This window comes from Felis catus, chromosome D2 (assembly GCF_018350175.1).
Source record: "Felis catus isolate Fca126 chromosome D2, F.catus_Fca126_mat1.0, whole genome shotgun sequence".
Taxonomy (NCBI): domain Eukaryota; kingdom Metazoa; phylum Chordata; class Mammalia; order Carnivora; family Felidae; genus Felis; species Felis catus.
Genome location: NC_058378.1, coordinates 73,947,342 through 73,961,451, shown reverse-complemented (window position 1 = coordinate 73,961,451; position 14,110 = coordinate 73,947,342). Strand labels below are relative to the sequence as shown.

General features: G+C 49.8%; 1 long non-coding RNA gene across 1 annotated transcript in view; it reads left to right on the top strand.

Moving 5' to 3' along the window:
- Positions 1-14,110, top strand: part of LOC123380927 — a 42,264-nt gene that overhangs the window by 5,320 nt on the left and 22,834 nt on the right. The window contains exon 2 of the long non-coding RNA XR_006587353.1: positions 2,332-2,438. This is a non-coding gene — a long non-coding RNA (uncharacterized LOC123380927). The remainder of the gene's footprint in view (positions 1-2,331; positions 2,439-14,110) is intronic.

Here is a 14,110-nt window from a genome sequence, read left to right as displayed (position 1 = left end):
CCTCCCCCTCAGCCCTCTCACTGATTTCCCCAGAGGTTTCTGCCGGTGGGTTTCTGCCCTGGCAAACTGTGTTCTCTCTATCCTCTGGTCTGTGTCTCCAATTGGGGGGTGTGGGGGGGGGGGCGCCGTGGTTTGCCCTGTGACCTCACTACTTTGATGGATCAAAGAAGAGTGGTGTGTTTTTCAGTCTGTTCGGCTTTTTATTTGTTGGAATAAATTGGTACCTTCTAAACCCCTTCGTTACCAGACTGGAAACCAAAAGTCTCCTCCCTCGTCTTTGCCTGGTTTGGGTACATGAGGAGAGCACTAGCTTCACTACGGGAGTTGAGGAATGTTCCCTCCTCTTCTAGTTTCTGGAAACGATGATGTAAAAATTGATGTTCACTCTTTAAACGTTGGAGGAATTCTGCAGGGAAACTAGCAGAGACTGAAGATTTCTTTTTCAGGAGCTTTTTAAATTTTACAAACTCAGTTTCTTCGATGGTTAGATGCCTTTTCAGCCGGTCTATTTCATGTTGGCTGAGTTTTGGTAGTTGGTGGTATTTGAGGAGTCGTTCCATTTCTTTTAAGTGGTCATTTATGACCGTAAAGATGTGTAAAGTATCTGCTTATTATCTTTTTGATGGCTGCAGGATTCATAGCAATATCCCCGGTCTCATTTCTGATGCTGGTTATCTGTGTCTTCTTTTTCTTTGTCAGTCTTGCTGGAAGTTTGTCCGTTTTATTGACGTTTTTGAAGAACCGGCTTCTCGTTTGATCTTGTCTGTATTTTTCCATTTGCAGTTTCAATGATTCCTGCTTCTACCTTTATTATTTCCTTCCTTCTGCTTACTTAGGTTTGGTCTTCTTTTTCTTAGAAGTGAGAACTTAGGTTGCGAACTTGAGACATTTTCTCTTTTCTACCGGGAGAACTCAGTGTTATAAATTTCCCTCTCAGGTCTGCTTTAGCTGCACCCCACACAGGCTGATGTTATATTTTGACTTCCGCTAAAGTTCTATGTATTTTGTCATTTCCTTTGAGATTTCTCTTTGACCCACGAGTTATTTAGAAGCACGCTGCCTAATTGGCAAGCACTTGTCTTGCTGTCGTTCCACTCGCTGAATTTTAACAACTGTCTCTGATATTATTTTACCTTCGTGAGAACCACACTTGGTCTGTTTGTCCTACTGTTAGAGCACTAGGGCTGAGAGCAGGACAAGAGTATGTGTTCAAAACATAAGGATGAATGGAGGATGGAAATATTTCACCTTAAAATCAACAAAGAAAACACTAATTTGAAAAGACATGCACACCCCTATGTCCATCACAGCATTATTTACAATAGTCAAGATATGGAAGCAACCTACTTCCATAGGTTGGATGAATGGATAAAGATGTTTTATATATAACACACACACACACACACACACACACACACACACACACACACACACTGGAATATTAGGCAGCCATAAAAAAGAATGAAACCTTGTCATTTGTAACAACATGGATGGATCTAGAAGGTATTGTGCTAAGTAAAATAAGTCAGACAGAGAAAGACAAATATTACATGATTTCACATATATGCAGAATCTAAAAAACAAACAACAAATAAAAAAACAAAACAGGAACGGTCTCATAGATAGAAGAACAAACTGATGGTTGCCAGAGGGCCAGGGGTGGAGGGATGGATGAAATAGTCACGTGAAGGGGATTAAGAGGTACAGTCTTCCAGTTTTAAAATAAATAAGACACGGGGATGTAATGTACAGTATAGGGAATGTCATCAATAATATTGTAGGGGCGCCTGGGTGGCTCAGGTGTCTGACTTCGGCTCAGGTCATGATCTCATGATTCATGGGTTCAAGCCCCGCGTCCGCCTCTGTGCTGACAGCTCAGAACCTGGAGCCTGCTTCGGATTCTGTGTCTCCCTCTCTCTGCCCCTCCCCTTCTGGCTCTCTCTCTCTCTCTCAAAAATAAATAAACATTAAATAATATTGTAACAGTTTTGTACAGTGACAATAGTGGTGGGCTCATCGTGGTGACTATTCCATAATGCATATAAATTTCAAAACACTACATTGTACACCTGAAACTAATACAATATTGTATGTCAATTATCTTCAATAAGAAAAACAATGAAGACAAGACTAAAAGCTAAAAAAAAAAAAGGAGAGAGAGGTATCAGAACATCGATGGTGATTATCACTGGCTGAGGAAAGACAGTTCTCTTTATTTTCGTCTATCTTTCATACTTTTGGAATTCTCTGAAGCGAGCTTATACTAATCAGGAAGGGCATTAGAAAAGTGTGAGCTACTATTTCTGATCATTTTCATTCCCTGCCTGGCAGGTTATATCAGAATTCGAATTGTTGGAAAAGCTGAAGACGGGCAGGGCTAAAAAGGCCCTCAGGAAGGTTCCGGAGCTGACCTGACCCACGCTCCCTCGGGGACACAGGTAAGGACCCTGCCAGCCATCACTTTTGCCGGCTTCTGAGATTCCTGCTACAATCACTCTATCATGTACATTTCACGTGACAAGGGTCCATTTCATCCTTCTCGCCGCCCAGAGGCCCCTACGGTTCTCGTGAATCAATGTTCATTCCAAGAGATCTGGTTTGCCGTTGGAAAGAAAATATCTATCTGCCTAAGTCCAGCCATCAAAATCCCTTTAACAATTCACTTTAAGGTGTTTCCTTTCAGGGCTTGTGGTGTGCAAAAGATTACAAGAAAAAAAAAAATAGGAGGGAGCAGAGAAGAGACACTGTAACCTTGTCTGGGCTTTTTTGTTTTTGTTTTTTTTTTGGTTTTTGTATATAACCTTATTTCACACCTTTGGTCACAGCCTCTTCATGTGTTTTCAAGGCAATTTCTTTGAGAAGCTGAGCAGACAAGACACTGATGGTAAAGTTGGCCAGGGGCACCACCCACACAGTTCTTAGGTGCAATTTCTGAAGATGATTGAATAGGCTTTTCTACTTTTGAAAATAATGCTGAGAACTTGGATTACATTTTTGAAATATGTTCATTCAATAGAGAGATTGTCCAGATCTGGAAAGTTTTATTCCTTCCTTTCCTATTTGTGAGGTGACGTGACTGGTTGTGAGGCTCAGGGATTTCCTGGGGGCCCAGGATTGGGCAAGTGCGTGGATGGCACCGAGCACCCTTCCTGGGGAACATTCCACATACAGCGGGAAGGGAGAGTGGCCAGCAGCTACCTTTTCCTTGGAGCAGAGCCAAAGAAGGCGTCAAGATCAATAAGCACAGCCATGCCGATGTGTTGGAGTCTTTTTTTTTAAGTTTGCTTGTCTATTTTGAGACAGAGAAAGAGAGAGAGAGAGAGAGAGAGAGAGAGAGAGAGAGAGCATGTGGGAAGGACAGAGAGAGAGGGAGAGAGAGAATCCCAAGCCAGCTCTGAGCCATCATCATGGAGCCCAATGTGGGGCTCGATCTCATGAACCAGGAGTTCGTGACCTGAGCCGAAAGCAAGAGTCAGACACTTAACTGACTGAGCCACTCAGGTGCCCCCTCTGATTTGTTGGAGTCTTCAAGAATAGCCAAGGACAGGAGAATCTGGAAAATAATGACATAACCCGGTGGGGGGGGAAAGTGAAAGAATCCATATCTCAGGAGCAGTTCATATGAAATAGAACAGGCTCTGCTAAAACTGGCCAGAAATAGATACTGGAATACAAGCCAGTCTGCCCATTAGAAATCATTTGAATTCTACCGTCCCTGGGCACCTGATTTATTTATTCATTTAATTTTTATTAACACCTACCGTTCAATTAAATTCAAAAACATGAATTGCCCCTCCATGGCTCCCTGATAGACACGATCCTTGCTCACTGTGGGGACTGTTCACCAAATAGTTCTGGCTCTCTGCTTTCTCAAAATGCAAGGATTTTACTCCCCCCCCCCCCCCGTAAACGTCAGGCATGGCCATGAGACACACTCTGGCCAGTGACATTTGTCCAGAGTGACACTTTGGGCAGAAACTTCAGCCGGTATGTTACTCACTCCCTCTTCCTCCCTCTTCTGTTGTGACTGTGGATGTGTGTGTGTCAGGAGGAAGCTCTCCTGGGCCCCCAGAGTCAATGACATACAGAGCGTCCCTTGCGGACCTGCCCTGGACAGGTAGCACGAACAAGAGAAGGCATTTGTTGTGCAAGGTCGCCGAGATCTGGTGGTCATTACTGCAGTATTACTTAGTCCGTCCTCAATGATGTACATGCCCGCACGTGCGCGCGCGCACACACACACACACACACACACTTACTGAGCACCTACATGTGCAGAGAGGGACCCAGGGGCAATGTGTGACAAGACACAATTTCTATCCCCAAAGTTCACGCGATGGTCTAGGAGATAAGATATCTACACCATGCATACTGATGATGACACAGGAGTGGATAGTTCAAGAGCAAAATGACAAGGTGTTTGTGTCGCTGTAGCTGCAGAAGGAATTAATCAGATGGGGTCTCCAGGACGAATGTCGTGCGTCTCCTCTTGGCCGCCCCAGATGCCCTCTTTCCCTGCTCCTCCCTGCTCTCTGCCCCGCGAGAGTGACTCACCTGTACTACGTTAAGAGGCTCCTGATGGGGTTGGGTCGGCGAGGGAGGTGGGGGTTGGGTGAGGGTGCAGCACAAGATCCCAGAGAAGAAGGAGACTGAGGCTGGAGTAGTCATTCCTTTGGCTCCCTTCTCGCAGGGTCGCTCAGGCTGGCTAAGGCCCCCAGCCGACGGGCCCATCTGCTCTCAAAATGACCCTCTCCCTTCGACTGTCTCCTTCGACTGACTCTCACTGGAGTTTTCCAGACTCCCGTGACGCTCTCTGCCCTTACCCATTCAGGCGCAGGGTGGTAAGAGTCCCACGGTCATTTATTGGCCCCGTAGCCTGTACTATCCCATTTGGTTTCCCTACACCTTTCGTAAATAGTTCTTTTTTTAAAGGAGTTGTTACATTATCCTATTCTGAGCATGTCATCTGTTTCCTGATAGACCCTGACTAATAGATCTTGCTTGGGAGAGCCAGCAGGAAATGATCACGCTTGGTCTAATTATAGGGTCAGCTGGTGAGAGGCGGAAGGCTTTAAGAAATGATTAACTCTTCGTTAAGAAATGAATTATTAAATGGCTTCGCTTCTCCCACCCAAAATGAAAAACTCTGCTCTAGAGAATAAAAGGATTGGAGGCGAAATACTGGCCTCCTCGCACCTATCGAGAGCACAAGGGGGCCAGTGTGGAGTCTCTACCTTACCAAGCCCTTTGCAAATGCGGGACCACAGGAACCAACTGGGAATCACGTCACCTCCAAAGCGCTTTCCCAATCCCCCTTTACTGGCAAAGTGACACAAGATTTCCAACCACTATTTTCAACTTGACTCTGAGGATAGAAACGTAATTTCTGGGTGCCTGAGGAAAATTCGAGACCTTTCTTTTGAGTTCCCACATACAGCTGCCCAGGATAGAGATAGAGCTCTTTGCCACAACCCTGCCAACTGGGAGCTTTTCTTTATCTGCCTTGGGATTCCTGTGGCGCATTCACTGGGTTTATTTATTGGTTGTTTCGTTGATTGGTTGGTTGGTTGGTTGGTTGGTTGATATTCCATGTGAGAAGCCAAGGGAGCCTTTGAAAAAGTTGGATTTGAGAGAGTTCTGGGCTCCATTCTCTGTTCCCCACTCCGAGGGACCGCGCTCCTTAGCTGTACCCCATTCTGGGAAGAGATCGGAAGAGACTGATCCCTGGAGCCCCAGCAATTTCTCAAAGCATCTGGAATGAGCAGGCACTTGCTTGCAGCTGCTGGGGCTGGGCCCGGAGGGGCAGGCTTGCTTAGGCATGCAAGGATATAAAGGTAGAGGAAGTGGTGCCAGCAATCTGGAAAATTTAGGAGTTCTTGGGCTGTCACTGGAGTTTTCTGTTTGTCATTGGCTTGTGTTTGAATTCTCTCCAGAGCAGGTAAGAGACGGGGAGAAAGAATGCAGGGAGGGCGTTCCTCCGTGCTAGGTCTGCACATCTGAGCAGGTGAAGAAAGCAGAGGAGGGGCGCAGGGATTGTCTGGACGTCTAAGGATCCTATTTGCTCCTGAGCCCCGGAGGGTGCATGCCAGGTCTGGAGCAGTACCCGCCAGGAGCAACGGGACAGAGCACAGCAGTAGAGCTCACGTGGACAACTCCCTTGAAATAAAAACGTGCTTTTCAGGGAGACAAATACTGAGTCAATCAGCAAATAGCAGAGGGGTGTCATTAAAATGATAAAGGAAGGCAGGGCTGTGGAGCAGTATAGGAGTTTCAGGAAAGAAGAGGGGAGATCACAAGGCAGGAAGAAGCGCAAACCTCCGTCCTGTTGGGCAGCCCCTGGTATGCAAATTCTGGAGCTGGGGAGCGGTGGCAACCGCTAGATGCTGGATTTTTCTGCCAGAGTCAATTAGGTAGATGGTGGGTTCGCCATGAAAGTTGCACCGGAGCAGCGCTCTGTCACTCTGATACACACACACACACACACACACACACACACACACACACACACACTGTCCCTGGGGGTCAGAAACGCAGGTTCTGATTCCTAGGCCTGGCCTGAGGGTTTGCATTTCTAACACGTTCCTCGCTGAGATCAGTTTCGCTGGTCCATTGAACATACTTGGAGTAAGTAACAAGGCAGCGGAGGATAGTGCATTCGCTCAGTGACGATTTTGCTTTCCCCCAAACTGCTATAAAACAAAAGCAGGTGTAAGTGACCCAACTCAGCAGCCTGGGAAGTTTGGTGAAATGACCCAAACTCCGGGCTGGTGACCAAGTGGCTGTGAGGGGAGCTCCTTGTCTGCAACCCCCTGCCACCTCCCCCAGGAGCGAGCTAGGAGTGTGCTAGGGTTAGTTGGGGTCAGCTGTCCCCAGAGAGAGGTGGGCTGGTCACCAGGCGTATAAGACAGCTTACCTTTGCGGGGGCGCCTGGGTGACTCAGTCGGTTAAACGTCCAGCTTTGGCTCAGGTCATGATCTCGCGGTCCATGGGTTCGAGCCCCACGTCGGGCTCTGTGCTGACAGCTCAGAGCTTGGAGCCTGCTTCGGATTCTGTGTCTCCCTCTCTCTCTGCCCCTCCCATGCTCATGCTCTGTCTCTCCTTCAAAAATAAACAAATATTAAAAAAAAAAAAAGGCAGCTTACCTTTTCAAATTTAACCCCAGTCCTGAACCTACCAGACCAGAAACTTGACTTGCCGCTCGCTAATTCACCCAATCATCCATTCACTGCCTCAAAAAATACTTAGTGCACAAAAAATACCTAGTACACAGACACCACCGTCAGCACTGGGGTGCGACAATGAAGACGGATGCTGTGACTTCAAGAAGCTGGCTGCAGTCAGCCCCCTGGGAATGGTCCGTTTCTCAAGGGCATGTGGCTGATGTATAAATTGTTGCAATACTTGTAATTATGACGGTAGCTTATACGTTTTAAAGGCCTGCCCTGTGCTAGCCATTGTGCCTAGGACTTTACACGGATCATCTTACGAATGCTCACGGCAGCCTATGTAGCAGGTACTGTTATTAAACTCACTTCAAAGGTGAGGACACTGAAGCTCAGAGAGATGAGGCCACTGTCCAAAGATCACCCAGCCAGTGAGGAGAGAAACTGGCCTTCGTGCCCAGGCGGGCACCCGCAATGTTCCTGTATCCCCCCCAGTGGACAGAGCTTTGGTTCGGGCTGGGCACTCACCTTCCTAGACCCCTGGTCCCCTCTGTCCCTTGGTGAAAGCCAGGACTCCCTGCTTGGCTTTGGCTTAGTCTGGCTAAGCAAAGGCAGTATCCTCTCTCTTTCCTGGGCCTCCCTGGACTATACACGCACACACACACACACACACACACACACACACACAGACACACAGACACACGAGCTCACACGCACTCGCTTCCGATGACCACATTCTCACACGAGAAGGCCGCGAGTCACGCGAAACAATGTCCTTGCTGTTCTCTGCTCTGACCTATTCTGTTTTGCAGCTTAACTGTCAGAAGACCACTTTACTTCTCTGAATCCAGGCTCCGCGGGGGCCCCTTACTCTGACCCAGAATTCCTTTCCGTTCTAAAGCCCCCAGATGGTTCTGTAGGGCTACTTCCCTCGACATCCAAAGCAGGCAGAGATCTTAAATGGTCCAGAGTGTTGATGGTTCCTTTAAAAAAAAAAAATGCACTCTCAATGGGAGGTCAGATGACTTTGCATCCAGTTTTCATTCATCTCGGGTTCAAGGGCTGCCGTTTGTTTTTTATGTGGAATCTCTCCTAGCCAAATTCCACTCACCCAATGCAGCGGCTAACCTCTGCTTTCTAGTCCTGCATAAATCTGCTGCCCGCTGCATGCGGCACCCGTGTCGCTGGCCAGCCTTCCACTGACATTCCTTCCGGCTTTCCAATTTACCGCCTAACCACCAGTCCCAATAATATTAGATCAGAGGGTTTCTGCTGCGCTGTGCTCGTGTTCCAACACTGGAAATGTTACCGACCTGGAGTCCAGTCCAGCCTTAGACCAGAATGTAAACACCCAAGGAGGCCAGGCACAGCTGAGGCCACTGAGTTCCTCCAACACTATGTGCTGTGGGGGTTCCAGAGAACAGGGACTGCATGAGCCTAAGCGGGTGCAGAAGGCTTCCTGGAGGAGGTGAGATTCCCTGATGCGCCTTTGTTTCAGACTGAATGCGGTCTCCCTCGACCCGAGTTCATGTGTTGAAGACCTAGCCCCTGGTACCTTAGAATGGGACCCTATTTGGAAATCGAGTTATTACAGATATAATCAGTCATACTGGACTAGGGTGGGCCCCTAATCAATAGGGCCGATATCCTCACGGCCGACGGGAAATTTGAAGACAGATGAGCACAGGAAAATGCCAGGTGCGATGGAAGCAAAGATCAGGGCGATGCGTCTACAAGCCAAGGAAGGCCGAAGATGGCCAGCAAACCAGCACAAGCCAGGAGAGAAGCTGGAACAGATCCTGCCTCACAGGAAGGAGGAAATAACATCGGGGCGAACCAACCCTGTTAACCTTAACCTTGGACTTCTGGCTTCCAGAAATGTGAGACAACACATTGCCATTGTTGAAGCCGGGTAGTTTGTGGTCTTTTGCTGGGGCAGCCCGGCAAGTTAACACAGCCTGAAGGACGGGTGGGAATTGGTGACGGAGACAGAAAAGAACCTGGCCCCCAGTTGTTGAAAATAATAAATCCGAGGAAGCCCTACCACGGCCACCCCTAACCCTGACAAAGCTGTTAAAAATGATGCAGCTGGAGGAATGAGTCTCTGGGCCCGGGCACCTGTCAATAGAAACCTCTAAAGCCGAAAATCGGGGAGAACGAAGACTGGACAAATCAGAACAGAGTATCCCCGGGCTGCGGGATAAGTACTGAGCTGTCACACATGTGTCATGGGGACACCAGAGGAGAAGAGAGAGCCTCTGAGCCTCAGCTCCCGCCCCTCGGATGGGAGGAGGTGACCTGAGCCGTGCCCTGGGCTTCCCACGTGAACAGGGACCTTCCCAGCTAACCCCGCGTTGCTCTCCGGGGGGCTGTGGAGGCTGAGGGCTACGGGGGCAGGGTCCCCGCCCGGCCGGGCCTCAGCCCATCTGCCCATCACTGGGAGTCCAGGCGCGGTGCCCTGTGCCACATGGGAGCGGCTAACTCGCTCCGTGTTCTTCCTGTACATGTTGAACTCTGCAGAGATACTCAGGCATTTTGTAACAAGCCAGTCTTCTTCTGTTACCCTAACACCTCCCACTCCCTGCCTGACACATACGTAGACATTTTTTTGTTGTTGTTAATTTTCTGATGGCAGTAAACTTGGCCCGTCACCCAAACCTCCAAGCGGAGGCCCCAGGTAAAGCTCCCGCCCAGCCGGGCGAGCCCCGCCCCATCCCACCTGAAGGGTACATCTGGGGACAGCCATTCTGATAATAGCATCTGGGGGCCAAATGGAGGTACCTGTTTAGCCAGGGCTCAGCTTGATTCTCACCACTGGACAGGGATCCCCTGGGGGGGACTCCAGGGCCCAGGTGCAGTGACCCCTGAAGAAGAATCAGCTCGGGATCGGACCCCTGTTCAGGGAGCTGAGCCTGTATACCTAGGGAGGATGGTGATGCCCAGAGTCAGGTGGCTGAGGTCGACCTTGCAGTGGGAGCCCCAGTCCGGAAGGCCGCTCGCTCTGACAGACCCTCAGGGTTCCCAAACCCCTCCGTCTGCACGCAAGGCTTGGTTCTTTGGGCTCAGCCCGGAGACGTGGGAGCTGCTGAGGACACGCCAGGGGTGACTGGGACTGTAGCAGGGGTCAGATTCCTGAAGACAAGCTTACCAGGGCCTGGGAGGTCATGCCTGGCCAGCAAGGGGAGATGCTGCCGTTAGAGAGAACCGGGATGCAGTGGGCCGACCTCGTGCAAACCTCCATTTCTTCAGCTCTAAGCTGGAGAGAACCTTCCTGGGGCTACCGCTGAGTGAACAGGCTAACTCGGGAGAAAGTGCTCGCCAACTACAGAATGCATACGCGCTTGGTATAGCCATGCCTTCCTCCGACTCTGCACCTGGCGTCTGTGCACCCAAATTCTGGACTCAGAAGGGCCTGCGCTCAACTCGTAGCCTCTCTAGTTACGAGCTGTTTGGCCTCGGGCAAGTCTGCACCTCCTGAACCTGTTTCCTCATCTGTAAAATGGGTGCAAACACAGTGCCGACCCTCCAGGACTGGCAGGCTTGAACGGTTTCTCCTTCCCCTTCGTGCCTCTGTTTGCTGGGCTGATGTTTAGTATATGTGTTGCCGAAGCGAGCACTGCTGGGCTGATGTTTAATTGAGCACTTCTGGGAAGCTGTGCACAGTGAGGGAATGAGGACAGTATCCTTATGAAGGACTCAGTCCTAACAGGGACGTGTACACAGAGAGAGAGAGAGAGAGATTGAGAGAGAGAGAGAGAGAGACAGAGACAGAGAATGCACCACAAAGCAGCCATCAACACACAAAGAAAACCCCGCAATTGGCTTCTGTCTCAGGAGCCAAGGACACGAAAACAAATAAGATACAGTACCTCAAACTGTCCAATAATGTCTAATAATGTAATCCCCTTCGCATGCCTCCCTTCATCAGTAACCCCGCTTCAGCCCCACACAGGAGGTCCTGTCACCCCATTTTACAGACAAGGAACCTGAGGCTCTGAAAGATCAATGCGGCCAAGGTCTGAACGGCCGCGGCTCGCTGTCCAAAGTGCTCTGACCGGAGCCCGTACACGCTGCCTTAGACGCTCGGGACTGACTTTTCGGAGCAGCGCAGGTTGTGGTGAAGAAAGACCAATACCCGAGCTGCCTCTCGAAGGACCCAGAGAATCTCCAGGAGGCACGGCCAAAGGGAAAGGGAATTTCTGGAGCAGAAACAGCACGTACAAAAAAGGACCTGGGGCCAAAAGAGTACAGTTAGGCGGTGTGCGTCGCGTGCTGAATTCCCGCATCTCAGAGGCTTTCGAGGTAGAAGGGGCCCGGAAGGTTGTTAGGCAGGGGAGAGAGCATCTGAAAGATCACAGGCCAGTAGAAGTGAGTCATACTGTCAGTATCCCGGGTGATGGGGGGGAGGAGCAGGAGGCAGGGCACTCTGCGGGTAGAGGCCACTCTGTTGGCCCGAGTAGGCCCAACACCCCAGCGAAGGCAGCATGTCGAGATGCGAAAAGTGGTGGTCAAATTAAGCCATGAAGAGAGAATATGAAACCTGGAGCATTTGAGACTCAGCACAGAATTTCCCTGCACCCACTTCAGCACAGGAACTGAGAGAAACAGCTAAGAAAGTGAGTTATTTATTGAGCTAAGTTCCCATCTCTCTTGGGCTCCCTAGCTCTGATGTTCCCACTATATTTAGATGTTCCAGAATTCTCCCCTGCTCAGGAATTCCCCACACCCCCACCCCCCACCAGAGTGCGCACGTTTCCTGCGTCCGCATCTAATGCCAACCCCACTCAGCTGCCTGTCTGACCCCAAGGCTCGGGTCCCGACAGGAGTCTGGGGACCCCCTCTTCTCCCTGGGTCTAGAGTCCACAAAGAAGCACCCAGAGTCCGGAGTGATTCTCCTATTGAAGAAAAGAAAGCCTACATTCTTTCTCTGGTTGGGTTTTTCACCATGACTGGTTTTCATTAGCTTCTCAAGTGGAAAATAAATTCTGCCCGGTGGAAAGTTGCCACTTATGTGGGGAGAGTCATTGTTCACCGAATAGGTTTTGTGCCAAACAACCCACGCCCCCAGTCTGCTGGGGCTCTGGCCAGGGCCCTGAGGGAGTGTGCTTCGGGAACCATCGTGGCCGGCACTGCTAGAGGAGCCAGAGGCCGGTCACCTCTCGTCAAACCTTGGGGGTCAAGGAAGTCTGAGAAACTCGAGCGTCTGCTCTGTGCTGCCTGTCCCGTCTGCAGAGCCTGGAGCCCTTCCTCAGCCAAGTCATAGCTGGCCTGGCGGAGCAGCTTCCCAAAGCCTCCTCTGCCTCCAGCCTCTCCTCACCCTGGAGCTAAAAAGGAGGGAAAAGAGAAAATTAAAGCAGGAAAGGAGCCCAGCTGATACAGCTCCAAGCAGGGCAGCTTTGTGCAGCCCGAGGGGGCCTCCTGGGCACAGCTCTGGCCCCTGTAAAGGGCCAACTTGGGAAGGGCTGAGTCCAAGAGGGGTCTGGGCTCCCAGGCCCAGGAGTGGCGGGTTAAGACACAGGTAAGAAGACTGGGCGGGAGGCAAAGGCCGAGAAAGGAAGTGGGGAGACAGGAAATGGAGAGAGAGCGGAGCCCAGAGAGACCGGAAGTGGAGAGACTTGGCCGGCGGAAGTGGCCGTGGCCAGCAGGGGCCAATGTTGTTCACTCTTCCTTTGCCAGCTGGACTCCCCGCGCAAGGGGACGAGGAGAATTGAAGTCTCTACCAGGAAAAACTCAAGCCTGGAGATAATTTAAGCTTTCCTGGGACTCCGCCAGCCATCTCCAGGGTTTCGTCAAATTTTCCACCTACTCCCTTTGCACGTGGGAGCTGAGCCTCCACCTTAGAAATCCCATCGTCCACACGGGCTTTTTTCAGCTTTTTTCGGTTATTCAGGAGGGTCTGTGGATGAAGGTGTGTGGGTTAAGGGGTTTGCAGGAACTGGCTAGTGCTGTGCCCCTCCTCCCCTGCCCCATTCACCCTCCACAGACATACACTCTTGTACAGGAGGCACTTCGTGGGGTACGGGCAGAGAATCAGGAATTGGGATGTCCTGCTTTGACCCCCCAGAAAAAAACAGGCATCCAGGGAGAATATCTTCCCCACTGCTGGAAATGACAGTTCCTCCTAAGAGTAAACAGAGATTTTTTTTTCCCCTACTTTGTTGTGTAAATACAGAACGAAATTATACAATATGTAAAGTATTATAGGGAAAGATATATGCGAGTTCTCTCTTAATCCCTCTCTTCTGAGGATTTATCATTGATTTTTTTTTAATGCTTATAAAACCCTATTGACCTATTGGCTTTTTTCCCCCCAGACAAAACTAGGACACCTTATCTCTAAACTTGCTTTTTAAAAAAAAAAATATTTAGCACTACATCCGGGGTATTGTTCCAGCTCGTGCGATGTGGCTCTGACTCGTTCTTTCTTAACAGCTGCGTTGCATCCCACTGTGTGGCTGTACCATTGTCTTAATGCATTCAGGCTGCTATAACGAAAATAGCATAGACTGGGTGGTTTATAAACAACAGGAACTGATTTCTCACAGTTCTGGAGGCTGGGAAGTCCAAGATCAAGGCGCTGGCAGGTTACGTGTCTGGGGTTCTGCGATGTCTGTGTTCTCACTGTGTCCTCACATGCTAGAAGGGGCAAGGGAGCTCTCTGGGGTCTCTTTTATAAGAGCGCCAATACCGTTCATGAGGATCCCACCATCACATGTAATCATCTCTCGAACCCTAATCCCACCCACCCCCACCCCCAATACCATTACATTGGAGGTTAGTTGTCAACAAATGAATTTGGGGGACGCAACCATTCATTCCACAGTAACCGTGATCTTATTAACCAGTCTCCTGTTGATGGACATTTAGGTTGTTTGCAAGGTGAGCCTTAGCTGTTCTGGGTGTTGGTTGTTTTGGTTTGACGTTGCTGTTACTAGAAACGACCCTGT